The sequence below is a fragment of the Labeo rohita genome, chromosome 5 (genome assembly GCF_022985175.1).
Source record: "Labeo rohita strain BAU-BD-2019 chromosome 5, IGBB_LRoh.1.0, whole genome shotgun sequence".
NCBI lineage: Eukaryota > Metazoa > Chordata > Actinopteri > Cypriniformes > Cyprinidae > Labeo > Labeo rohita.
Genome location: NC_066873.1, coordinates 19,195,815 through 19,222,207, shown reverse-complemented (window position 1 = coordinate 19,222,207; position 26,393 = coordinate 19,195,815). Strand labels below are relative to the sequence as shown.

The following is a 26,393-nucleotide window of genomic DNA, read 5'->3' as shown; positions in this document are numbered from 1 at the left end:
ATTACTCATGCCATGTAAATCCGCAACGGAAATTATTAATCTCTAAGGATTATTAATGACCAGTGACCATTTGCTAAAATAGCATATTCTTGACATTTGAATGAATGAAGGCTTCCAGTGACTCACAAGCTGTATGTGCACGAACAGAGCCAAAGAAAATGAAAGAATAAAAAAAGGAGTGACACTGGAGATAAATGAGCTTGCTTTCTGCAGGCTGAGAAATGAATGTAGAGTCAGAGAGTAGTAGGACGTTCCATCCCACACGTCAGCCAATCAATGCCTTCACAGAGACACCGGCTCTGTCTGCTTCTGTACGGCTGGCTGATGGGACAAATGAGCTTTTGACTGATGACGAACAAGTGAAAGACACGTCCGCACTCAGTCGGCTCATAGCCAAACCGTACCAGTAGACGTCCGGTGACTGTCTAGTGACTTCATGAAATTGACCAAAGAGATTCACATTCACCTGGCCAGTGTTTAGATTTAGATTTTTATTCGGCTGAAAAACGTATTAGCAACTATAATATAGCTTAAAATATGCCAGTGCTCATATCATACAGTGTACTGCATAAAGGCACTTATGTACAAACAGAAGCTCAATCAGTATCAAATTTTAGTGTTTTAAGAACAGAATAAGGATTTTGTTTTACAACGCTTGTCCACATTTGTCCTATACTTGGTAACACACCTCTCGGAAAACATGTCTATCCATTTCCCTTAGAAAAAAAAAACATAAAAAGAGAACAAAAGTATTGTATCGAATAGACCAAAAGGTCAAGAGGAGGCAGTCAGATATGGTGTGTTAATGTGACCAGGAAAAGTGGAATTAGTTTTAATGTTTCACATGCTAATATTTTTATAGTCTCCCACAGTTTTGTATTACATGACACTATGGAGAAGGAGGGGGGCACCTTTCAGATATTGAAACCTTATGAACGCTGCTGTCAGTGTTCCAGCTCCATGTCTGCTTGAATGGAGATGCACAGGCAGCACTTTCTCTCTCTCTGTGTCTCTCTCTCTCTCCCTCTCTTTTTCTTGCTCTCCCAGAGTTTTTTTAATGTCCACATGCACCCGGGTGAAAATGTTAATATGTTTTTGAGAGCAGAAGGGATGAGGGTGCAAATATGTTTTAGGAAACAGAGTCTTGTTTGCAGAAAACAAAGAGGGTGTTTAAGTGCCGATAAGAACATGTGGCAGTATTAACAGAGAATAAGTTGTTCATATCGGAAATTTCCATGAACTGAAGAATGGGCTGGTCTGAGATGGAAAATGTTTGCTTTGTGTAGATGACAAACAGCAAGTGTGTGTATTGCACTAAAATATAATTTAATATATTATCACAAAAAACTCAGTGTCTACACCTGCCAATGAACTGAGATAATTTATGATCCAAAATATTTATATTACACTTTGCTATGAAAAAAAGATTGAATGACTCCAAAATGTAACACTTTACAATAAGTTGTCACTGGTTAACATTAATGTATTAACTAACATGAACAAACAATGAACAATACATTTATTACACTATTTGTGAACCTGGACCACAAAACCAGTCATAAGTAGCACGGGTATATTTGTATAGTATATTTGTATAGTGTGTTCTTGTAGTGGCTAAGAACTTCATTTGGACAACTTTAAAGGTGATTTTCTCAATATTTAGAATTTTTTGTACCCTCAGATATCAGATTTTCAAATAGTTGTATCTCAGCTAAATATTGTCCTATCCTAACAAACCATACATCAGTGGAAATATTATTTATTCTGCTTTCAGGTGAAAAGGTCTCAAAAAAATGGACCTTTATGACTGGTTTTGTGGTCCAGGGTCACATTTATTAATCTTTGTTAATGTTAATAAAAATACAGTTGTTCATTGTTAGTTCACATTTGTCCACAGTGCATTAGCTAATGTTAACAAATACAACTTGTGATTTTAATAACACATTAGTAAATTTTGAAATTAATGTTAACTAATATTACAAATTCTGTAGAAGCATTGCTCATTCTTAGTTCATGTTAACTAAAGTAGTTAACTAATAAACCTTATTGTAAAGTGCTACCAATTTACAAAGTAAATAAAAAATAAATAAAATAAAATAAAATAAAATAAAAAAATAAAATAAAATAAAATAAAATAAAATATGTTTCTCATATCTGGAAAAAAACATAAAGTCATTAGGTTATGTGATATAACCTTAAAGGTAGTTTACCCCAAAATAACAATTCTGTAAGCATTTTTGCACCCTCATGCTGTTCCAACCCTGTATTAATTTCTTTCTTCTGTTGGACACAAAAGAAAATTTTGACAAATGTTGGTAACTAAACCTGGTCCCCCTTGACTTCAATAGTATATATTTTTTCATATCATGAAAGTCAGTGTCTACTGTTTAATAACTATTTGGTTACCAACAAATCCTTAAAAAATGTCTTCTGCATTTAACAGAGAAGAAAGAAATTTTTTTCTGAAAAACGACAGTTTTCAATGGCAGAATTTTCATTTCTAAGCAGTTTTAATGCCTGGTCACATGATGACAAATTTTTATGGTATTGCTTTTTTTTCCTTTGCAGGATTTTTCATTTTTATTATTATTATTTTTTTAAATTTTAATATTTCTAAAACATAGCAGTGAAGCAGTTTTTGTTTTAAGACACAATATTGTTTTGCACTTCTGTTTTTCTCTGACCTTTATCTGGTGACCTATCAGGTGACCTTTGCTCTAAAGCATCTAATTGTATAAATATTCAAAGAGTTCAGGGACAGCTGATCTAACACAAGGCCTTCTGAACTGAGGGAAAGCTGCACAACAGCATGTGAAACAATGCAAAAAAAAAAAAAGAGAAAAAGAGCAAGTGGGAGAGAGCAGAAGATGGCCAGATAACTCATCTATCCTATTGTGGACCTCTTAATGCTCCTGCAGCTCAAGAAAGCAGTCGATCATATAAACAGATAGCTCTGCGTCAGTGAGAATTCATCTTCATGCATACCTTTCTCTGAGATAACACAGCAAAGCACAAGACAAGTCCTGTCTGTTAAGTATGATTTGTTTAGAGAAATACATGTAATATACTCTTAGTGAGGCTATTCATATTTAGGAATATTTTTCAGTGGAGGGCCAAAAAAACCAAACAGTCCTTCTCCAGAGCACAGAGCACATTAAACTCGCTTCATTATCGACCGTCACGATTTACACTGTGAATGAAAGCTTGTATCCACACTTAATTTTTGTTTTACAGCCCCGAGTCCTTAATTCAGAAAAGCTGATCCATGTTTGAAAGCTACAAAGCAGCTCCAGTTCACAAAACGCCGACCATCTGATTAGACACATGTTGAAGTCATTGCTGTTGACTTCCACTCCATCCAAGAGCTGCATCAAAGAGACGCTGACAGTCCTCATATAACATAATCCTTGGCAGGTGGAATAAAACAACAGATCTGGCTCAACTGCATGGATTCTGTGGTCAAAAAAGAAAGAAAGACAGGGAAAAAAAGAAAGAAACAGAGAGACAGTGAGAAAGAAATGACATATTAGCCCTTACAAACAGGCGTTAAATGAAAAAAATATCTGCACACACACACACACACACACACACACACACATATACAGAGGTTTCCATGTTTTATGGGGACATTATATCTATATCATCTATATCTATATCTATGAATCTAAAACGTCATTTAATTTTTGAAGAATGAGCTACGATTGAAGTCAAAAGTTTACATACACCTTGCAGAATCTGCAAAATGTTGATTATTTTACCAAAATAAGAGATATCATACAAAATGCATGTTCAAAAGTTTACACCCCTGGCTATTAATGCATAGTTTTTCCTTCTGGAGCATCAGTGAGCGTTTGAACCTTCTGTACTAGTTGCATATGAGTCACTCAGTTGTCCTCAGTGTAAAAAGATGGATCTCAAAATCATGCAATCATTGTTGGAAAGGGTATCATGGATGATCTTCACATTATAACAATTATGTTAAATTATTAAGATGATAAATGGGCTCTAATTTCTATATCAGAATATAAAGTAAATTATCAAAACAAAATATTTACTCAAAATGGTGACATTAATTAGCACACATTTATTGTGAATCTTTAACCATCGCATCACAAACAGAGATGAATTGCACAGTCGCAAATATGTCAGGCCCTCTTGTTTGTCAGCCACATGATAAAGAAGTAGGAAAACTAATCATGACTAAAGGAGTGAAAGGTTATGCTGAAGCAATTAGACCTTGGTGGTGGTCCATGAGTCAGGCCATAAAACAAAAGATCTAAACCAGACACACAAAGCAGGCAATGAGTTACAAAAGGAGGACGGACGAGTCAAATCATTTGTCACTGTTAAGAAGCATTAAGCTGAGGAGGTCTAAATCAGTTTTCACAATCTGCCAAAAAAAGTGTAGTACATTAGCTCTTTTTATAAAACTAAAAAAAAAAAAAATTCTGGTAATCGTTGAGCAATCCTGCCATGCTCCTTACTGAGTTTTTATTAGCTACAATGATAAAACAGAACATTATTGGCTTAAAACATGTCATGTGCACATGATTATGTGTTAGGGTTACAGTCTCTATGTTAGCGCCAGTTATCTAGCTTGTAATTTGAAAACCGTGTTCCTGAAGGAAGTGAATGATATCAAAGCAAACTGAACAAAACTACAAAATCAAGACCAAAATTACCTCATGGCACAGCCATATAAAATGTCACCATTTGGCAATATCAAAAATGTTTTATGACAAAATGGCGTACAGTATTTCAACAGGACTGAGGAGCCATAAAAGGTTTAATGTGTTCTTTCCTTTTTGCGGTTTCTCACAGACTTGATTTCGCATATGATGTACAGGAAAATTGCGACCCTGGGCTACAAAAATAGTCTTAAGTAGCACAGGTATATTTGTAGCAATAGCCAAAAAATGCATTGTATGGCTCAAAATTATCGATTTTTCTTTTATGCAAAAAATCATTAGGATGTTAAGTAAAGATCGTGTTCCATGGAGATATTTTGTACATTTTCTACCGTAAATATATCAAAACGTATTTTTTTATTAGTAATATGCATTGCTAAGAACTTTATTTGGACAATTTTAAAGGCGGTTTTCTCAATATTTCTTAATATTTTGTTTTTGCACCCTCAGATTCCAGATTTTCAAATAGTTGTATCTCCTTTCCTAACAAACTACAGTAAACCACATTTAAAGTGGATCAAAAAAGTTCATCAAAGTTGTCCTAAGACAAGAACAGGTATTGTTTTGGTTTAAGGACAACTTTGATAAAAGGTTTTGATCCACATCGACTAGTGTTTACTAGTGTTTCGGATTTCAGTTGTTCAGCTTTATTTATTCAGCTTTCAGCTTTCAAAAAATTGACCCTTATGACATTTATCAATTGGAAGTTATCTAGACAATAATATGATTGATTTTTAAAGATTTTTTTTTAATTTAAAAAAATAACCTTTCACATTCATGTGCTAACATGGGCAAAATTAAATAAAATAAAATAACAATAAAATAAATACATATAAACTACTGTTTAAAAGAAATTTATATTTTTATTCAGCAAGGATGCATTAAAATGACATTTTTAATGTTACAACATATTTATATTTTAAATAAATGTTGTTCTATGAACTTTATGTTAATCAAAGAATAATGAAAAAAATGTACAGTAAGTTTGCATAAAAAAAGCAGCAACTGTTTAACAATTGTTTCTGAGTAGCAAATCAGCATATTAGAATTATTTCTGAATAATCATGTGTCAGTGAATACTGGAGTAATGATTGTTGAAAAGTTAATGTTAAAATATGTTAAAATATATTAAAATATTAAAACAGGTTTTTAAAACAGTATTACTCTTTCACTGCATTTTTGATCAAATGTAGCTTTGGTGAGCAAAAAAAGACTTATTTCAAAAACATTCTTATCAACACCAAACTTTTAACAGTGTATAAAATGATTAAAAAATGGTCCCAGGAGAAAACAGTGCAGTTTTTTTATTTTGGGGTGAGTTTCCATACAATCCCTGTCAGTTTTACGGAATACAGTGAAAGAAAGAAATGCTAAGACTCGGATGCAGAAAGTCAGTGACTTGATCTCAATGGAAAACATTCCCCACCTCGATCCATTATATCCTTAATTTGGGTGTAAAACTGACAAAGGCACTTTGGAGATTTATGTGCTTCTTTGTACTGTTGACTCCCATGTGTGCAGCCTGTTAAGACGGTGACTGGACAGGCTAGCTAAGATTTTTTAACACAGACCACAGACACCTTTAATCTGCCTCACAAAAACCCCTCACACTTACTTGTTTGGATTAGATCTGGCCTCCACACATGGAGAAAGCATAGAGGGCAATTAAAAACACACTGTATCCCTGCCGGTGGCCTTTTGCACTGGCAATGGCTTCCACACTTTTGAGCGGGGCACGTCTGCTAAACAGATAAAGCGTCGTTTAGCTTCTGTTACACTTTGCCCGCCGTCAAGCAGAAGTTACACATCCGTCCACTTGAAGCCGCCCTCTGTTTATTTGCTTACACAGCTTGGTAGGAGGCCATTCGTTTGGTCGTTAAGACTTTGATTGCCACCTGCACCTGTCTCAGACAACACTGTTTGTTACAAAGTCTGCTACTTCATTCGGAGCTGCAGGGGAACATCTAATGGATGCGGAAGCCTGATGTGAGGGATGACTCTCTGCTTTTCACTCTCTCTTACCGGTCTGTTTGAATCCGCCTTTGTACAAAAGATGGAGTGAGTGGCCATAGGCTAATTCTATACCGCCTTTACCTCCAAATGAAGCAGCAGGATGAAGTGAGTCATTTGGTTCAGATAAACAAATTTGTGCAAACCTCAGCTCTGCCCGCCTCTGGCCTCAAATGTGTCTTACAATGCACCATAAGTACTTTAACACGAGATGACCGGAGGTAAACTACTGGTAGATAATACTGGTTCTAAGGGAGTGGTTTTACAGTGGAAGCAATTGAATCAAATTTTTAATGTGGGTGTCCACCAAAGTGCTTTTTCAATGGGAGCGTTGCGTTTTTAACAATGGAAAAAGCATTTTTCACGTCTCTTAACTACACGCGATGGGACAAGATTTCAGCGATAAGCAAGTATTTATGTCTTTACCAGATGGAATTACCTAAGGCTGTGTGTATACCAAAGCATTTTTAGCCAGCTAAAAACACCACGCGCTTCAGTTGAGACACTGTGTTCGCTATGGTACGTAATATCCACTGAAGTAATATGGTATAATACTCAACGTAATACTCTGTATTTATGTTATACTCAACATAAATACTCAGAGACAAGCAATATTAACTTCTCCATTGTTGTTCACAGTTGGTCGGTATTAGCCCCGCCCCTCCTCCACTGTGATTGGTTAGCTAACTAAAAAGTGACAGTGATAAAGGCTGCGTTTTATCCAAAGTTGAACATTCTTCAATTCTTGGTGCCGAGAACATCCGAACATTCAGTCCTCACCGTAAAAAAAAGACTAGCTACTAAAGTGCTAGCCACGCTCCTGGCATTTTTAAAAAATATGGCACTCCCATTGAAAACAATTTTAAAAATATGCTAGCCTCTGGAAAAAAACACTTTGGCGGACATGTGGCCTAAGCGCTGCGCGCTTGGTGCCGAGAGTTGAAGAATGTTCAGTTTTGGGTAAAACGCAGTGCTCATCACAGTCATTTTTTGTCAGCTAACCAATCACAGTGAAGGAGGGGCGGGACAAATTCGACCCCGACCAACCACCACATCCTCTTTGTACAACAGCAACAAATGACAGCAAGAAGCACAACAATGAGGCAGAATCATTTAAAACAATAACCAGAGCAAGTACTTTATATTGAAGTATGAATATAAACATTTTTATATTCATAAATAAACCATCTGCAAAATCAGATCACTAGTTACACTTCCGCAGTTATTCCATATCACAGCTGCCAAAGCGTCTCAACTGAAAAAAAAAAAAAAAAATCTCAAGCGCTCACAGCTAGGTATTTTCAGATGGGTTAAAAATGCTTTGGTGGACACATGGAATAGTTGTAAATCTTAATCATATTTTTAATCTTAGTCGTATTGACATATGGTTATATCACAACCATAATAACAAATGACAAGGATCTGGTCCATTTCATACAATTCTAAATTATTCCTCACCCCTTTTGTCTGTATAGCATTTAAATATATATATATATATATATATATATATATATAAAACGTAATAAACTACAATTGCAACTTTACATCTTGCATTGTTATTTTATATATCACAATTTTAACCTAATTTCTTGAAACTGCAACTTTATATGTCACAGTGTAACTTTTTTTATTCAATTACATGCTTCATTTTTTACTCTGAGAAAATGGGTTTCCATGTGACTGACAGCAAACATGCAAAGGGCCATTTTATATTAACCAAAATATTTATTGCAGCTGCAAAAAGTGGTTATTTTTCTGGCAACATCTTGTGATATGAAAGTGGAACGCACGTAAGAACAGGTCTGTTTTGTTTCGTTCATGGTAAGCCGCGCCATGCTATGCCTGAGTGCACAAATCATTTTAGTCTTCCATGAGAGCCCGGCTATCTAGTGTAGGAAGACGCTATAATGACATCTAAATCAGTGATTCTCAATGACTGCTGTTGTTTTAGCATTTGCCTTGCTTCTGTTTTACTGCCAGACCGCTTTTGGCTCTGGATTTTCCTCTTCAGAGGCCAACAACATGCACCAAATGTTTCACATTATCGGTGTGAAAATCCCCCAATTCTTTCGCTTTTTTTCCTTACAAGTCCATGCATCCGTGGAAACCTGATATTTCATATTTCATTCTGGTTTGCGGATGTCATCACGAGAGATGCTGGTTCACATGCAACCGGCCGCCCGAGTCCTTTGATCAGCCTGACCACGACTAATTACGAATGGAGAACAACTGAAAGAAATATCGAGAGATTTCATGGGAATTGGCACAATGGCCCGAGCTTCCTAATTCCAAACGGTCACTGAATGTTCATTGAAGAGTTAATGCGCCTTTTCAAACAATGTTACGGTGTAAAATATAAAAGAAACAACACCTCGGGTGATGTTCAAGTATTTGTCAATGGCTTGACACAACTATTAGATTCCGTTCTAAACAACGGGTTACAGAACAAAATCGAAAGTGATCGTACTACAAAGTTAATCTGTCGAATGTGACTATCTGAGCTTATAACTAAAACCATGTTGAAACTTTGAGCAGGAAAGGCGAACATATGTGATTCAGAGCATTCGAAATAAAGACCTGCAGCTCTGGAAAACAATATCCCTGAGCTGAGATATCAAGGGAAAGATGTAAAAGGAAATTTAAAGCAGCATAAATGTTCTGAGTGTTTAAGAGTGGTGCAAAGGTCCCAGGGGTCTCATCTGGCAAAGGCCTTTGTTCACAGGGCAGGATGTATCCAGCAAGATAGTTTCCTTTCCATAACATTCCTCGTCTCAGATGTGCTCCGTTATGTATGTTTGAGTTCCTTATCAGTTTACTGCAAAACTACAAACTACTTTACTTTAACACAGTTGGGATGCCAAGAATGTACCAAAAGTAAACTGGAAAACGAGCAGCTGAGATGGCATGTTAGTCCACATAGTTTCTGTGAGGCATTTCTAAATAGCTACAGATTTTTTTCCAGAAGAGATGCCAGGTCAAGCGTGGTCACAGCAGCAGGTGACTCAAGTGAGGTCATTATGTGGTCATTAGGGTGATTTGAAACCAGCGAGCAACTGCTGGGTTCGGAGGTGGGAGCTGTCACACATCCTGCAGGACTGTTTTTGTTTTCATTCAGCTTTCTTTTTTTTTCCAGGGATGCTGTCTCACACCAGGCTTTTGCTTTTTCCTAACTAGCGTGAAATGCGTGTGATCTTCAAAAATCAAAGAAATTAGTAAGACTCGGCTCTTCAGACGAGCGCTCGGTCTCTTATTGACAACAGTGATTTATGCCATTTCAAAAAAACCCTAAGGATTTTTCATAGACGTCTTAATCGACACAGCTACACTGCTGCTTTTGTCATCAGCGTTTCCGTAATAAATCTGAAAATTACAAATGCGTGTCGTACTTTTGTTTCAATTGTTCACACGGACAAATTCAAAGCTTTTATGGATCCGTGAAACCCATTCTCCCATGTTTTGGCTGACTTTCCCAGGCCATACTGTGATCTGCCTGGATTCATCTTACATCTCTTTCTCTCCTCTGTTTGCAACAGGTTCACTGCCATAGAAAGCAAACTGTTCCATATTAAATCCTCCCAACTACCTGTCTGATAGTATGCCAGCTATATCAAAGTCAGCCAGGCCTTCCCTGCAGCGCTGGAGAGCACAGAGAGCCTTGGCCTTCATTCAGCTCTATAATGACTCTGGAATACACTTGGGATGGTATTTAGGTATTTTACAAAACATAGGGAGTTATGTTATGTTAATGTTTGCTTTTATTGCTTCAATTGTCATACACAAATGATAATAAGTGTTAAAGTGATACCCAAAAATTCTATCATCATTTACTCACCCTCATGCCTTTCCAAAATCACATGATTTTCTTTTATGGATCACAAAATAATATATTTAAAGAATGTTTTATAAATAGCTTCAAGTCTTCTGAAGTGATATTATCACTTTGCATGATGAACAGATTTAAATTTAAGCGACTATTGACTAACTCATGTACATTATCTGTTCATTAAATGTTTGTGAAGAGTTTTTAAATGTTTTGAAATAAGTCTTTTATGCTCACCAAGGCTGCATTTATTTAATAAGAAATACGGTATAAACAGTAATATTGTGAAATATTATTACAATTTAAAATATCTTTTTTCTATGTTGATATACTTCAGTCTTCAGTGTCACATGATCCTTCAGAAATCATTCTAATATGATTCAGTATGACTTGGTGTTTAAAAAACATTTCTTCTTCTGCTTCCTCTTCTTATTATTATCAATATTTAACACAGCTGAGTACGTTTTTTCAGGATTCTTTGATGAATACAAAGATCCAAAGATCAGCTTTTATCTGAAATAAAAAGCTTTTGTAACATTATACACTATACAATTCAAAAGCTTAAATTCTGTATAATTTTTTATTTTTATTTCTTTGGGAAAGAAATTATATAAATTAATACTTTTATTAAGCAAGGGTGCTTTAAATTGATCAAAAGTGATGATAAAGGCATTTATATTGTTACAAAAGGTTTCTATTTCAGATAAATGCTGTTCCTCTGAACTTTTTATTCATCAAAGAATCCTGAAAAAAAAACTACTCAGTTGTTTTAAACATAATAATAATAATAATAATAATAAATGTTTTTTTGAGCAGCAAAACAGAATATTAGAATGATTTCTGAAGGATCATGTGACTGGAGTCATGATGCTATAAAATCAGCTTTGAAATCACAGGAATAAATTACACCTTAAAATATATTCAAATAGGAAAGAGTTATTTTAAATAGTAAAAATATTTCAAAATTTGACTGTTTTTGCTGTGCTTTGGATCAAATAAATGCAGGCTTGGTAATGGAAGGGGCTTCTTTTTAAAAAAATAAAAAAATTAAAAATTAAAATCTTGCTGTTCAAAAACTTTTGACTGCACTGCAAAAAAATGCTTTTCTTGTTTCCAGCCAAAATATCCAAAAATTCTTAAATCAAGAAGGATTTTCTAGACAAGCAAAAATTATTGTCTTGTTTTCAGAAAAAAAAAAAAAAACAAGTCAAAATTAAGCTAGTTTTTACTGGAAACAAGCAAAATAATCTGCCAATGGGGTAAGCAAAACTTCTTTTTGCTTGAAATAAGATTATTTTGCTTGTTCTAAGCAAAAACAAACTTTATTTTCACTTTTTCTGAAAACAAGACAATAATTTTTGCCTGTCTGGAAAATCCTTCTTGATTTAAGAAGTTTTAGATATTTTGGCTGGAAAGAAGACAAAATCTATATATTCCTTATATACCTATATATATACCTTTATTTAGTTGTATTTATGAAGAGTTCAGATGCAAATAGCCTCTAAATCCATCCGACGTATTTCTTTAAAATTAGCATTTCTTTCTGGCTACTTTGTATAGGTTTCTATGTAAGTACTGGTACTTTTGATTGGGCTGAGGCTGGAATTTAGCAAGTTTGAAGTAAAAGTATTTGATGGACGTATAATGTCGAGAGCATTCACTCAGTATCATTATCTCATTTTTGACCGAGATGGCTTTTAGCTGGTTTTGCATCTGAACTCTTCATATTCAAAGTATGTGGAAGTATAAGGAACCTTTCTGTGATGAACTACATCTGTGGTTACTCCGCTTGGACATGTGTGACCTTAAGGTAAACTGACTTCATTCTTTCACCAAAAATTGCCTGGACACCAGTGGGTTAAAAGTAACTACAAACATGTCTAAGAAAATCAAAGTTCATTTGCGAAATGCTCTATTTTGCTTGCAAAACTACTTAAAAATCCTCTTATCACATTACACAGTTCAAACAAAGTCTTATTTCGGGCGTGACCTGTATGTACATTCTTCGTTGTGTTATTTCCTGAGCATCAGCTACAGCTTCTTCTGTTTCCTGGACTTCTGAGAATGCCTCTTCAACAAGTGTAGCCGTCACATGCCACACAAGTATCTAACTACTGTAACCAAGTCAGAACACATGGGCCGATGAGAGCACACTGGATCTGACAATCGCAGAACGATGAAGTTTGTCATGCTGGAAGATTATCAGTTGGGGAGCAAAAACACATGTGAAGAAACAGAAGAAACAGAAATGTTGATCGATTTATAACACTGCACATGATTTATGAAATGGTAAATAACCCACAATGCCAAAACCATCTCTTTTATATCAATTCCTACACCAAGTAACGTATGTTACAGCACCCTTTCTTTCTCAAATACAGTTGTTGGGATAAAACGTGCTGTATAGGAGCAGAAATCATGCCAAGTTTTTCAGACAGAGGAGTGAAAAATGTGCATCTGTTGACAGTTCTGATTAAAAGTAGCCATGGTTTAAGGTAAAAAATGACTTGTGTTCAAATGGTCTCCAGAATTCCAGTCCAAAGACATGCAAACCGATTTAGTTCTTCACAGCGCGGCCATATAATGGTGAGCCACCTGGACTTGGCGCTTTTAATGTGGGAAATTTCAAACTAATTCCACTTCAGAACATCAGCTGGGGTTCCCAAGACAATGCACCTGATACTAAAAAGAAGTTCACAGGACTCTACAGAAAGACAAATCACTCCCTTGAGGATGATCCTCACTCTCCATCTCCAATCCACCGGCACCTCTTAGATTCTCACTTTGTCTCATCAAAGCTAGTGCAGCAGGTGAGTGTGAGTACAGACGGGTCTTCTCGGAGGTGTTGACCACCTGAGGATGAGGAAGACTAGTGTTTAGGGCACCTACGTGAGGTTGTTTATGTCCCAGCTCACACACGGCACTGTTTTGAATGTGGTTAGTAATGGAGAAATGGCTGTTGTATTCTCCACAGACCATGTAACTTGAGGAGGCCGCCGTTTCTGCCTGGAGACATGTTGGATCGAGGCCACAGGTTACTTGACTCTTTCAGAGTGAACCTGTAGGTTGCAGTCACCTCTTGGGTCCTTCAACCTCAAATGCGAACTCCATCAAAATATCATCTCTCTTGTGCCGGAGACACCGTGCTCATTTCGCCAACCCTTAACACCTATGAAACCAAACAGCCTGGATACCTCCACAGGCCTTTATTACTGCTCAGTTTTACAAAGATTTGACACAAAAGAGTCATAAAGATTACAAGATCCATACACTTTTCTATAAAAGGTGGCAACCAACCCAAATGTCAGTGCTATTATTTCAGCAGGTCTTTCTCATTCCTGGAGTAACATAACACTTCTTTTATTAACCTGGTTTTCAGAGCACCTGCTCTAAAGAATTTTTATTTTTACCATTCTGTATCAGTGCTGGGGAGTAACTAGAGAGACATTACTTACCCATCTAGCTGTTAAAATAAGCTAAGACACTGTTCAATGAGTAGTACTGCAAACAAAATGCTATATGCCTGTTTAAGTATCATATGTGACCACAAAAGCAGCCTCAGTGAAATCAGCTTTCCATTGATGTATGGTTTGTTATGATAGGACAATATTTGGCTGAGATACAACTATTTGAAAATCTGGAATCTGAGGGTGCAGAAAAACTAAATATTGAGAAAATCACCTTTAAAGTTGTCCAAATGAAGTTCTTAGCAATGCATATTACTAATCTAAAATTAAGCTTTGATATATTTATGGTAGGAAATTTACAAAATATCTTAATGGAACGTGATCTTTACCTAATATCCTAATTATTTTTTTGGATAAAAGAAAAATACAACATTTTGACCCATACAATGCATTTTTGGCTACTGCTACAAATGAAGAGTTCAGATGCAAAAGCCTCTAAATCCATCTGACGTATTTCTTTAAAATTAGCATTTCTTTCTGGCTACTTTGTATAGGTTCCTATGTAAGTACTCGCACTTCTGATTGGGCTGAGGCTGGAATTTAGCGAGTTTTAAGTAAAAGTATTTGATGGACGTATACTGTTTGTCAGGATTATCAGTATCATTGTCTCATTTTTGTCCGAGATGGCTTTTAGCTGGTTTTGCATGCTACTTAAGACTGGTTTTGTGGTCCAGGGTCACATATTGTATTGTGCATGTAGCTTTACAGCAGAGCAATCTAAAAGAATAATCCAACTTATTCTTCTAAATAGTTCTCAAATGTAACGTTGGAATGTCCGAATCATTATATGAATCAGTTCCTTCACATAGTTCTGTGAAAGGGCCTGTTCACACCTGTGGTCAATTCATGCGATTTCTCTGATCAGATATTTTTAAAAACTGTTCCATTTACACCTGACAAATGTGTGTCCGCAAAACGGATATATATCTGATCTTCAATTTCCGTGCTATATGCCAATTAACGAAGTTCACGTCAAGCAAAGCAGCAGATATGCGCTGCCTTTTAGTCATCATCTACTAATTTTAAGATCAAAGACCGCAACAGCCCTTGAAAGATAAGTCTTTCTACTTTTAATGAGGATGGTTGTGCGTTAAGAGTTTGCTACTTACTTTCAGTTTAATTTCGGCAGTTTGCGCGTCGGTTTGCTGAAGACTCAGCTTCTCATCCGCGACAATGTATGTTGCATTAGCGCTGTCATATCTGGCTAAAAAGTGACGTGTAACATATATCACGCTCTCACGTTTATTGTTTAACATTTTTGGAAATAAATTATGTAGTTTTATGTGTTTATACTTGTCCAGTTTCGTCTGGAATGCGGCCCAGACCACCTTGTTCAGGGGTTTGAGCGATCAGAGTTATCCGTCTCGAAAACGTTTTGGAGGACATTTACACCTGGTCTTTTCATAATCGGATAGCTATCCGATAAAAGAAAATGCATTAAGTGACCAGCTGTAAACAGGCCCATGAACTGGTGAAATGATTCATCGATTCGATAAGTGATCGATTCGACGATTCAATGGGAAAAAAATCACTAATTCGAATCACTGCACTGTAGCTTGTCTTATTATAGCAAAAAAGCAGTTCATAACTTTTTATGTATGTATTCTAGCTTTATTTAGTTGTATTTACAGTAAATTCCTCTATTTTCTGCTCAAATTTAAAGCTGTCATCCATAGTTCACCCAAATATCTCAAGTGTTTAGCTTTTTGTCAGTTGACATCACCTGATCTATTGGTAAGACCTGCCCCAATTAGTTACTGCTGCTCACTCGGACAAACAAATATATAAACGTTTTAAAAATAAATATGGTGTTTAACAAAATTAACTTGGAAGCAAGTGTTTACAGTTAACAATGCAAGCGGGAGAAACCTCATGTTACGCTCGTCATAATCACAGATGACAACAACCGATCAACACTGTTCAAGTACTTCAGTGTAAAATTAAATTATTTACATTTAACCAGTTTAATATGGAGAGGCACTGAAATGTAGACCTTTGTTAATATGTTTTTCACCTACACTGTACATGATGTGAGAACAGTTAACGGTTTAGGTTTGTATGTTAGCATGGACTCGCTAACTTTAGCCAGAGATACTTTGCTGAAGCACAAGATGACATTAACATTCTGCTTGAGCAGATGAAAACTGTAACTTGATGAAAGTATGACAAACAGAAAATGAATATGGAATAATAAAATAAATTCCGAATTCCATTGCCTATCCTCTTAGGATACATGGAATCAGTCTTACAAGTACCCCAGGCATCGTTTTACCATTTTTGTTGCATAAACACCATAAAACCGATGAAAGCTTCGGATCTTCCAGTGTTTCTCTATTGCGCTAAAACCTAAAGATGTCAGAGCTCCGGACTCCATGTAACTGATACTCAACTGCCACTGGCTCATCTGCGTTCAAGGGGAGGGCCTTACTGATATGTCAGTTGACTCTAATGTCTAACTCAGTTAATGATGACAGAATTTTCATTTTTGGGTGAACTATCCCTTCTAGGTAGCAACAGTGTAGTTAGCCTCTTCAAATTAAGCTAGCTTGTATGTGGTATAGCAAACTACACTCTTAAAAATAAAGGTGCTTCAAAAGGTTCTTCGCAGCGTTGCCGTAGAAGAACCATTTTTGGTTCCACAAAGTTCCATTCAGTCAAAGGTTCTTTAAAGAACCATCTCTTTCTTACCTTTTTATAATCTGAAGAACCTTCTTTCACCACGAAGAACCTTCTGTGAAACACAAAGGTTCTACAGATGTTAAAGGTTCTTTATGGAACCATTTAGACAAAAAGGTTCTTCTATGGCATCGTGAAGCACCTTTATTTTTAAGAGTGTACAGTTTGAAAGTAATGCACCCAACACTGATTTTCATGTCTCAGAACTTGGCAGAAAATCTATTAACAGTGACTGAAGAAAAAATTGAAAACTTCGAATTACTCAGTAATTCTGACAAGATGGGTGGGCTTAGGAGAAAGCTGCAAGTATGCATACTCATGACACATTGCTGAGGAAGGGGGAGAGGAGCCATCAAGCCATCAATAAAATGCAGATCCTTCACATGTAGAAAAACCAGACCATCCGTCACACAGCAGGTAGTCGAGACTCATGTGCACGTCCTCTAAACCAAATCACACAACCATACGGAACATGTGTTCTCAAAATGTGTGACATCTTACCCACACCGCACCTCAAAGTGCAGGATTTCAAAGGCCCACAGCGGCATTTATTGTGTCTACCTGGACAGTATATTTTTTCACTAAAGCAGTTTCGTTTTTTATCAGCTTGAGAAACAGTTTAGACTGGCCTAAACCACGTCACACATAAACTCTTTGTTTAAGCTGTAAACGGGTAGGCGTATGTGTCCCGTCACGTTACAGGTGCTCGTTGCAATGATGGTGTGATGATTTAAAGCAGTCAGACTGCCGAGATAACATCTTAAGTGAGTCAGTTGCAGTTGCCTCTGTATCTTTTGGAATCTCATCAACTACAGAATGTTATAAGCTACTAGATTGTTGGGAAAGATTGTGCAGAATTTCCCCAGATGACCACTACAAAGTCTAAATATACGGGCATTAACCCACATTGTATAACAGTGCAGATAAGAGTTGATAATATAGCAGAGAAACGATACAGAACAGAGATAATGTAATGCTAGATGGCCACTTTCATTGATCACACGCATCAAGGGTGACTGCAAAAATCATGTTTCCACTCACACTGCTAAAAACGCTCTTATAAGTGAAGTTTAAAATCAAAACGCCTCCATCTTGTTAACAGAGGCGTGAATTGTCATCCCTTACGGTCAGAATCATGCGTTCGATCAACAGTTTCTCAGGTAACTTCTCTGATGTGCCAAAATGCAGCAAACAACACCTGCATCCAAAAGTATTTTGCCATGCTTCATCGCTGTGACAGATACACCACCGCTGAAAGAATGCAGGGACTTTCTCAAGAAAGAAATGACCAATCAGACACAAGGAGGTGCACGGAGACCGACTCCATCTGTCAAGTCCATGGCCGAGTCATGAACCCTCCTCTTCCTTGTGCTTTGAGCGGTGAATGTGAGCTCTTGTAAAGGTACCTGCTGCACTGCAGCTCTGATTAATGCCTCCAGACGTCTGACAGGCTTTGAAGATCTCTACATCCATGCACACAGTGGGTCAGCGGTGCAGGCCGTGTGGTGCCGTGATGTAATTTTGTTTGTGGATGTTATAGCTGTCTACGTGTCCTGCGATTCTGTCTACTTTCGCGATTGCCCTCATAGTTGTTCTGGTACAGGTGCAAAATGTAATTCAAGACCAAAGCAGAATACACAACATAGAGATAAATACAGGTGGTGTTCTGTAGTGCTCAGTCAGCTGCTAGATAACACACATAAGAGGTTTAAAGGCAAAACACTGCATTTTGCGAAACCACAATCTCAGCGCTTTGTGGCAATTTCACTACTTAATTGAGTCGATAATGACTATGCTGTTTTTAAAGTAATAATAGCAGGCGGTTATGTATTATTAATAAAAAAAAAATAATAATCAATGCATGATTTGTGTAGCACGATAAGAAAATCTGGTCTTACTGATGGTATGAAAAATGTTAACAGAACATCAGCCATAAATGGGATACATATGCTAAAGTACTTTGGGAGTGATAGAACGTACTCTCTTTCCTCAATAGGAGCGCAGCCTCTGGGGAATTATTAAGACTTCATAGAGTTCATATTTGGGTTTGAAATGGTCTATAAAAGGCCAAATGATATCAAGCTGTGTTGAGGTATATTTTGTGGCGTTCATTTTTGGTTGAAATATACTTGTACATTACCGGTCAAAAGTTTTTGAACAGTAAGTTTTAATGTTTTTTTGAAGAATTTAGATTTTTTGTTTCTTTTTCTATTTGTATATATTTAAATATATTTTAAAATGTAATTTATTCCTGTGATCTCAAAGCTGAATTTTTAGCATCATTACTCCAGTCACATGATTCTTCAGAAATCATTCTAATATTCTGATTTGCTGCTCAAAAAACATTGAGAGTAGATTTTTTTCCGGTTTCTTTGATGAATAGAAAGTTCAGAAAAACACATTTATCTGACGTAGAAATCTTTTGTAACATTAAGGTCTTTATCATCATGTACAAATGTCAGCAAATCAGCATATTAGAATGATTTCTGAAAGACTGAAGACTGGAGTAATGATGCTAAAAATGTAGCTTTAATCACATGAATAAATTACATTTTAAAATATATTCAAATAGAAAACAGTTATTTTAAATAGTAAAAAATATTTCAAAATTTTACTGTTTTTGCTGCACTTTGGATCAAATTAATGCAGTCTTTGTGAGCAGAAAAGACTTTAAAAAACATTAAAAATCTTACTGTTCAACTTTTGACTGGTTAAAAACTATATTTTGGATATGTAACTATTTATATATTCAATATGTAAATACATTTAATATGGCATGGCTACAAGATATTATTTATATCATACTGCATTATGTGGTATACTACTGTATAGTACATTATTAAATAATTCTCACGTAGCTGATGACTATACAGTGGAAAAACTCCCACAAATGAGAGCAGTGCAGCACTGGAATCATCTTACCTGTTATGTGTTGTTTTGTCATCGGTTACAGTTTATCTTTGAAACAAGATTATAAAGTTTGTCTATACAAATACAGGCAGCCCTTGTTTATGTAACAGACCTTTTTAAGAGGTACATTTTCTTTATCAGAAATCACTGTTTACCAACAAACACTGCTTAGCTGTTCAGTTCATTGGTCGGCTATTAAGCTTTTTTTTCATAGCTGTGTAAAAACAAGGTCAAGGTGTCTAACACCTTTCTGAGAAATGTATTTTTACTCCACTGGTAGTTGCAGTAAACAAAAAATAAACAGTAAATATTAAGCATAAAATGAACCTGCTGTAACATAATCCTATTTTTTCTCTCTCTCTCTCTTTTTTAGCAACTGAGCAACTGTCAAGTAAAAAATTATACATATTTACCACATATTATACCAGTTACCAAAAAAAGCCTGCTTCTAATTTGAAAACTAATTCAAATTCAAACTATTCGAATTCGAGTTCTAATTAAGTTCTGCTGAAAAACATGGATTTGGTCAACAAATGAAGCCAGTTAACAATACTACAAATAATTAGATCAAAATAAATAAATTATGACATGATAAATTGCTAAATAAATTATACAAAAATTCTAAAAGCTGATTATGCATGCATTTTAAAAAAATTACATTTGTTTACTTCTAGAGACAGTTGTCAATAATGTGATAGTTTTCAAATATTTGAACATTTAATGGTTCAAAACAGCTCCAGTTCCATGTAATAGTAATTCGGTAACTGTCATCTTAGTGCCCTTGAGGGAAAGGCAAAGCGGGCCACGCAGTAAGTGTGCTTTAAGTCACTTTGGATGAAAAATGCCTGCTAAATGGCAACCAAAACAGTACACGTCATGTCAGTTATTTCAGGAAAAAGCATTTAGTGTGATGTTGTTGGTCTGCCTACGTATTTGCACTTTTCAAAAGGTCAACTTTCTACAGAATTACAGCATTGTCACTGTATCAGTTAAGAGACAGCTATAAAAATAGTAACAATAAAGAAACAGTACACATAAGGTGTAATCACATCAGGGTCAGAAATGAACTTTTCAATTAAGGGGTGATATTTACCCCTTGGAATTTATTTCCAGGGGCTTTTTTTTTTTACATTCTTGAGTGGATTTTATAAGCACCTTATTACTGTAATCATTATACTATATTGTCTTTAATGTCAAATACACTGTAAAAAAAAAAATAAAAATAAAAATAGTTGTTTAAACTTTAATATGTTACCCCGCTGCCTTAATTTTTTTTTTGTTTAGTCAACTAAAATATTCCAGTTGTCACTTAAATTAACATCAAGTAACTTAAATTTCAAATTGACTAAACTAAAAAAATTAAAAAAACAACAACAAAAAAAACTAAGGCCGTGGGGTAACAAATTATATTAAGTTGAAACAACTTTTTGTACTTGAATTTACCTAATTACTAACAATTATAAAATCAATATTTTAAATTGTTTTCAATAACTGTTTAAAATTGTAGCTTATCTAAATTATACATGTAAAAAAACAAACAAACAAACAAAAAAACAGGAGCTCTAGGACTGTAGAATTATGGCAAAAATCATTATTGTAGATTATTGATCTTTATATTGTCATAATGATTCAAAATGTCAATATAGAAAACAATATAAAAGGTTTTTGTTTGTGACAAACATATCGGCCCATGACGTTAGTCTAGTCTAGTGCACATTATGCAAAATGTTTTTACATTTTTTACATGTTTTATTTACCCCGAATCTGCACTGTGTTGTTTATGATGAGGGAATGTGTGCAATCAACAGCTCCAGCATTTTCAGCGCAGACTAATCTAAGTGCCTCTGATTGGTTGATGCATTCCTAAGTTAATCAGAAATTCGTTCGATTGGTTATAAGGCTCAACGCTGCACAAAACAGAGCATAAAAGCAATGTAATTCTGTTTTTTTTTATACATTTTCAAACTTACATTTACAATTTACATTTACCATTGTTAACCATTTACCACTCAATCGGAAATTCCATGTGAAGGACAAATTTCATCATACAGATTTCACAATGTGTTGAGAAAACAGAAAGCTGAGAATGTTTGCTGATCTTTTCTAATACTATTTGCAAGTTCAAAATAGCTCAAACACTAAATAAAATACACATTTTTTCTCAACATCCACCTCAGTTGTAGAAGTCTAGGTTCAAGGACGCTGAAGAGAAAAAAAAGCTCTTTATGCCTCTTCTGAAAGCAAACACATCCAACATATCTCAGATGTACGTTGTATAGAATTGCTGTTGACATGACAACTTATCTCTTTGGCAATGAGCTGAAGAGGCTTGTTACATGCTTCTGTGACACTTCCAATCAGCACTAGCACTAAAGTGATAGTGAAAGACAAGGAGGCAGAGGCCCAGCCCAGTCACTTTGCCTGGGCCCATTCATCACAGGAACCGCATCACGCTTTATTCCAATAAAGCCTTGTGAAACAAGAGCTGATTTCTTGCTAAATTCCAACATTAGTCACAGGTCCATATTTCAGGATTAGCAAAGTCTACGGGGAGTAATTGTTGCCCTAGGAATGAATGAGGCCTGCCTGGGTTACCGAACCACTCCATTTGAAGACATTTGTTTAGACATCGCTTTGTAAAAAAAAGTACTGTTATGCTACCGGATTAACTGCCACAAATTCCTGTCTTTGTAGCTGTCAGTGAAACCTTGTGAACGATGCCTGAGGGGCAAACAATAAAAGTAACTAAAAAAAAAAAAAAAAAAAAAAAAAATTAGGTAAAGAGGCTCCATCGTGTGTTGGAGTTGTCTAATGGTTACCTTGCAAGAGCTTAATTGTTACCCAAGTGCTTGAAAGATCCAATTTCACAAGTTTATATGAGGAGGATCAAGACGGGAGACCTTTCATCAGAAAAGCACTTAAGATCCATGCTGATATTTGATAGAACTTAATCACTGTTTAGAAAAAATGGCGCCTGTCTAAGTACTCTTGGATTGGGTTCCTTCATTTCCATGAGCGGATTGTGTTTTCTTGGGGGACTTGCATTGACTCGTATGTGTTCCCCAAACATTCCAGATCACTCGTTCATTCATTCGTTTTCAGCACTGTGCTAATGCTCAATGTGTCTCTTGAGACTGGCAATTCTTAGCAGTTCTACATTGGCATTTTAGGTCCATTCACACTGACATGCTAACATTCCCACAACATACTCTATATAGCTAACCATAATATTTAGTCAGCCCATCTTCTGTGGTTTAGCTGAAAGTCAACTCCTGTGACCCATGATTCCTTGGTTTTGCCAGAGCACTGTGAACTCTGTGTGAACTGAGAGTTAATGAATACAGCGCTAATACACTGTACGGGTATAATGTAAAGGTGACTGATTCTGGATCTTCTTATGTCACTCCATGCGCTACAAGAAAAATATAGGCTATATAAAAAAAGAAAAACAACACATAATGACTATTTTTCTCAAAAAACCAAGCACAGCTCATTTAACAAGATCTTGGCAGTCAGCATAAATTAGCCATAGTAGGATATATCATTAAACTTTGTATTTAACATCTGTTGGCTAAGCAAACATGTCATATTCTGCAGTTTTGGATGGGTATGTGAGCAAAATGTACAATCTGACCTCATGACGCAAACTTACCTGTGGGAACTTTTCGCAAGACGCAAAATACATACCGCCATGTACATTTCGTGACATACTCGATGCGAAAAGAGAGAGTTATTTTGCACAGAACAGATGAACGCACATATGCAGTGTTGGGAAGGTTACTTTGGAAATATAATAGGTTACAGATTACAAGTTACTTTATTTCAAATGTAATAAGTACTGTAACTTTTCAATTACTTAATTAAAGTAATGTAACTTATTACTTTTAATTACTTTTTGATTACTTTTCTAAATTTCTAATATTTTCAACTGTTAATGATTTTGAAACATTTAAACCAGGCAGAGTTAAACTTACAGTAGCGTTCAACACTGATTACTGTCAGACTTTTAAAATCCTTTATCACTTGAATTAAGATTATAATAAGTAAGGGATAATATACATTTTTATTCTGCGATATCAGCTGGACATTATGGACATTACCTCACTTATTACACAGCTGCTTGATAGATTATTAGATGTTTCGTGTCAAAATTATTAGACATGAAACACTTATCTAAGTTGAAATATTTCAACACAAAGCTTCCATGAAGAAATCAGTTTCTGGCAAATGGCAAGTTCAAACTAGACATTTTAGGAATACAGTGCAGTCATACCAGTTTTCTTACACAACATTTCACCATATAAATAAGTAGTAGTACTAGTTTGTTAGTTAACTTATAATTCATTACAGTGTACAAAGAAAAAAAAAATGGCAGCAGCTGCGTTTGTATGAAACAATAGAGCAAGTCCACGATACCAGGATGACAGAATTAAGAAATTGTCCACATAATATTGAATTAAGCTTTAATATTTTATTAGCTAACCAAACGCAAAGGTTCCGCCAAGAAAAATTATCAAGCATATAGCACTGACTTAAGTTGCTCCTAATGAGCCTGAGCTGTGTAATAATTTAATTTAAAGCACAGCCATCACAAATTCAGAATTTTTTTTTTTTGTACTTTTTTGGGGGGGCTTTTTATGCCTTTTATTGTGATAGGACAGTAAAGAGATGACAGGAAAAAGCTGGGAGGAGAGAGGGGCACGGGATCTGCGAAGGACCTCGAGACGGAATCGAACTCGGGTCACCGTGAGTGCAGTTGCGCTATATGTCATAACAAGATCATAACATAAATAACATCATAACAAGAAATAGTTTAATAGCTATGATACCGGGTTTGAAATCAAATGTTTGCATAGTTATGACAGAAAACACTAGCATCTAACAATGCCTTGGAAAAAACAATCTTAAAAAATGAAGTTTATGCATAAACCCAAATAGTAAATAAAACAGTTATCGAATAAGCATAAGCATAGGCATTTTGTGTCCTAAACTCCTGAAACATTGGTGTCTCATTTTAGAGCAGCCAATGCAATTTATGAAAGAGGTCAATTAAATCTGTAAGTGGGGGTGGGTGTGTGAAAAAATTCAGATGTAATCCCCTTTGTAATCACTGGCATTTTTCAAAAGTAACTGTAATTTAATTACAAATTTTTTCTCAGTAACTGTAACTAATTACAATTACATTTATTTGTAATTAAATTACGTAATTTCGTTACATGTAACTAGTTACTTCCCAACACTGCACGTTGGTTTTGTACGTGTCACCACAGTTCTGACTTGAAATGTCTGTTGAGTGGCGCTATAATTTTAAAGCTGCGTGACGTTTTAAAATAGCGTACCACCTGCACTACACCTAAACCTACCCGAAAGTATGAACAAAAGCTAATGTGATGTAAAAATGCAATTGGAAGAATGCCGTTTAGCTTGTTTTTCGATCTCTCATCTTTCAGATCTTTTTTTTGTGAGTCATGTTTTTGACGGGATTTGAACCCAAGGATTCCGCATCCAATTCCATGCCAGCTGAGCTACCGAGCAAGCTTGTTATGTCTGGAAAGAGAAACATATAGAGCTGCAATCATAACTGTGTACGAAAACGATTACAAGTGCTTGCCTCTAGTGTTCATTTCTGTTGGAAACTGCAGTGATATGTATTTATTGGTAAGTATTTTGCGTCTTGTGAAAAAGTTCCCACAGGTACGCATACGTCATGAGATCAGGTAGAAAATGAATGAATGAATGATTACAAATGAAAAAAAGAATAACATTGTCTTTAAACACAGCTTAAACATCCAAACAAATAACCCTAAACTAGACCTTAATGCTGTGTGCACCAAACGTGAAGTGAATATTCTCATTGCGTTATCGCTATAGATTACTCGTGGGATGTTTTCCGTGTCACTCGCGTGAATAAAACCAACGCATAATGCTTTTCTACATTTTCAGAATCAACCGGACATGTTAAACTGGATGTATCAATGGCTGCATCCGAAAACTGAAAAATGCTGCTTTCGTAAGACACATTTCAAGGTACGAATGCATCAAGACACGTTCGAATCCAGTGTTAGCTTCACTGCCTGCCTTCCTGTGATACCTTCATCATGTCGATTATTGAAGGCAGCATAGATGTATCCTTCGCTGCCTTTGATATTCCACAATCCCATGCATTCCATTCCATGATGGTTGAGCAAAAAAATAAAGAGGGCATCCGAAAGTTACATTTGGTGGTCAGTTTGTGTGTAAATGTATGTTTCCGATCAACTTTTTGCACTTTTGATGTTACTTCTAGCGAGAAATTCATATTATAGTAATAAAAAAAACATCCTGTGAGTAATCTAGAGCGAGTGTGTGCCTTTTTGCTTTGTGTTTGATGTGAACACACCATAACACCGTGGCTATGACGGACGCGAGCGCGCGAAACGATGCGGCAAAAGACAATTTTATAATCAGTGATGCTGTCTACACTGGATGCGGACAAATAAAATGATGATTAATTCTATTTATGATGTACTGACACGAAGTTCAAAAGATTTGCAACGGTTGCTTTGTCATTTCCAGTGTAAGCCTGTAGTAAGTACATGTTGTTAATTAATATTATTCAGTACTTCTTTGCATAATAAGACTTAACAGGAACACTTTAAAATAAAGTGTAACAAAACTTTATAAATGAGTTACTTGGATCAGTGACTGGGAAACAACAAGTCAGCGCAACCCTGCATTTGTAGCCTGTAATAACTTGTGATGGATGAGAAATAAAAGTAATGTGTGTGACAGGGTCGATATGATTAATGATAACATCTTGACAGCCTAAACTTTGAATCAGAC

At 35.7% G+C, this 26,393-nt stretch overlaps 1 long non-coding RNA gene across 1 annotated transcript in view; it reads right to left on the bottom strand.

Moving 5' to 3' along the window:
• Positions 1 to 2,153: 2,153 nt before the first annotated feature.
• Positions 2,154 to 26,393, bottom strand: part of LOC127164694 (uncharacterized) — a 36,657-nt gene continuing 12,417 nt past the window's right edge. Inside the window, exon 4 of the long non-coding RNA XR_007827691.1 lies at positions 2,154 to 3,453. This is a non-coding gene — a long non-coding RNA (uncharacterized LOC127164694). The remainder of the gene's footprint in view (positions 3,454 to 26,393) is intronic.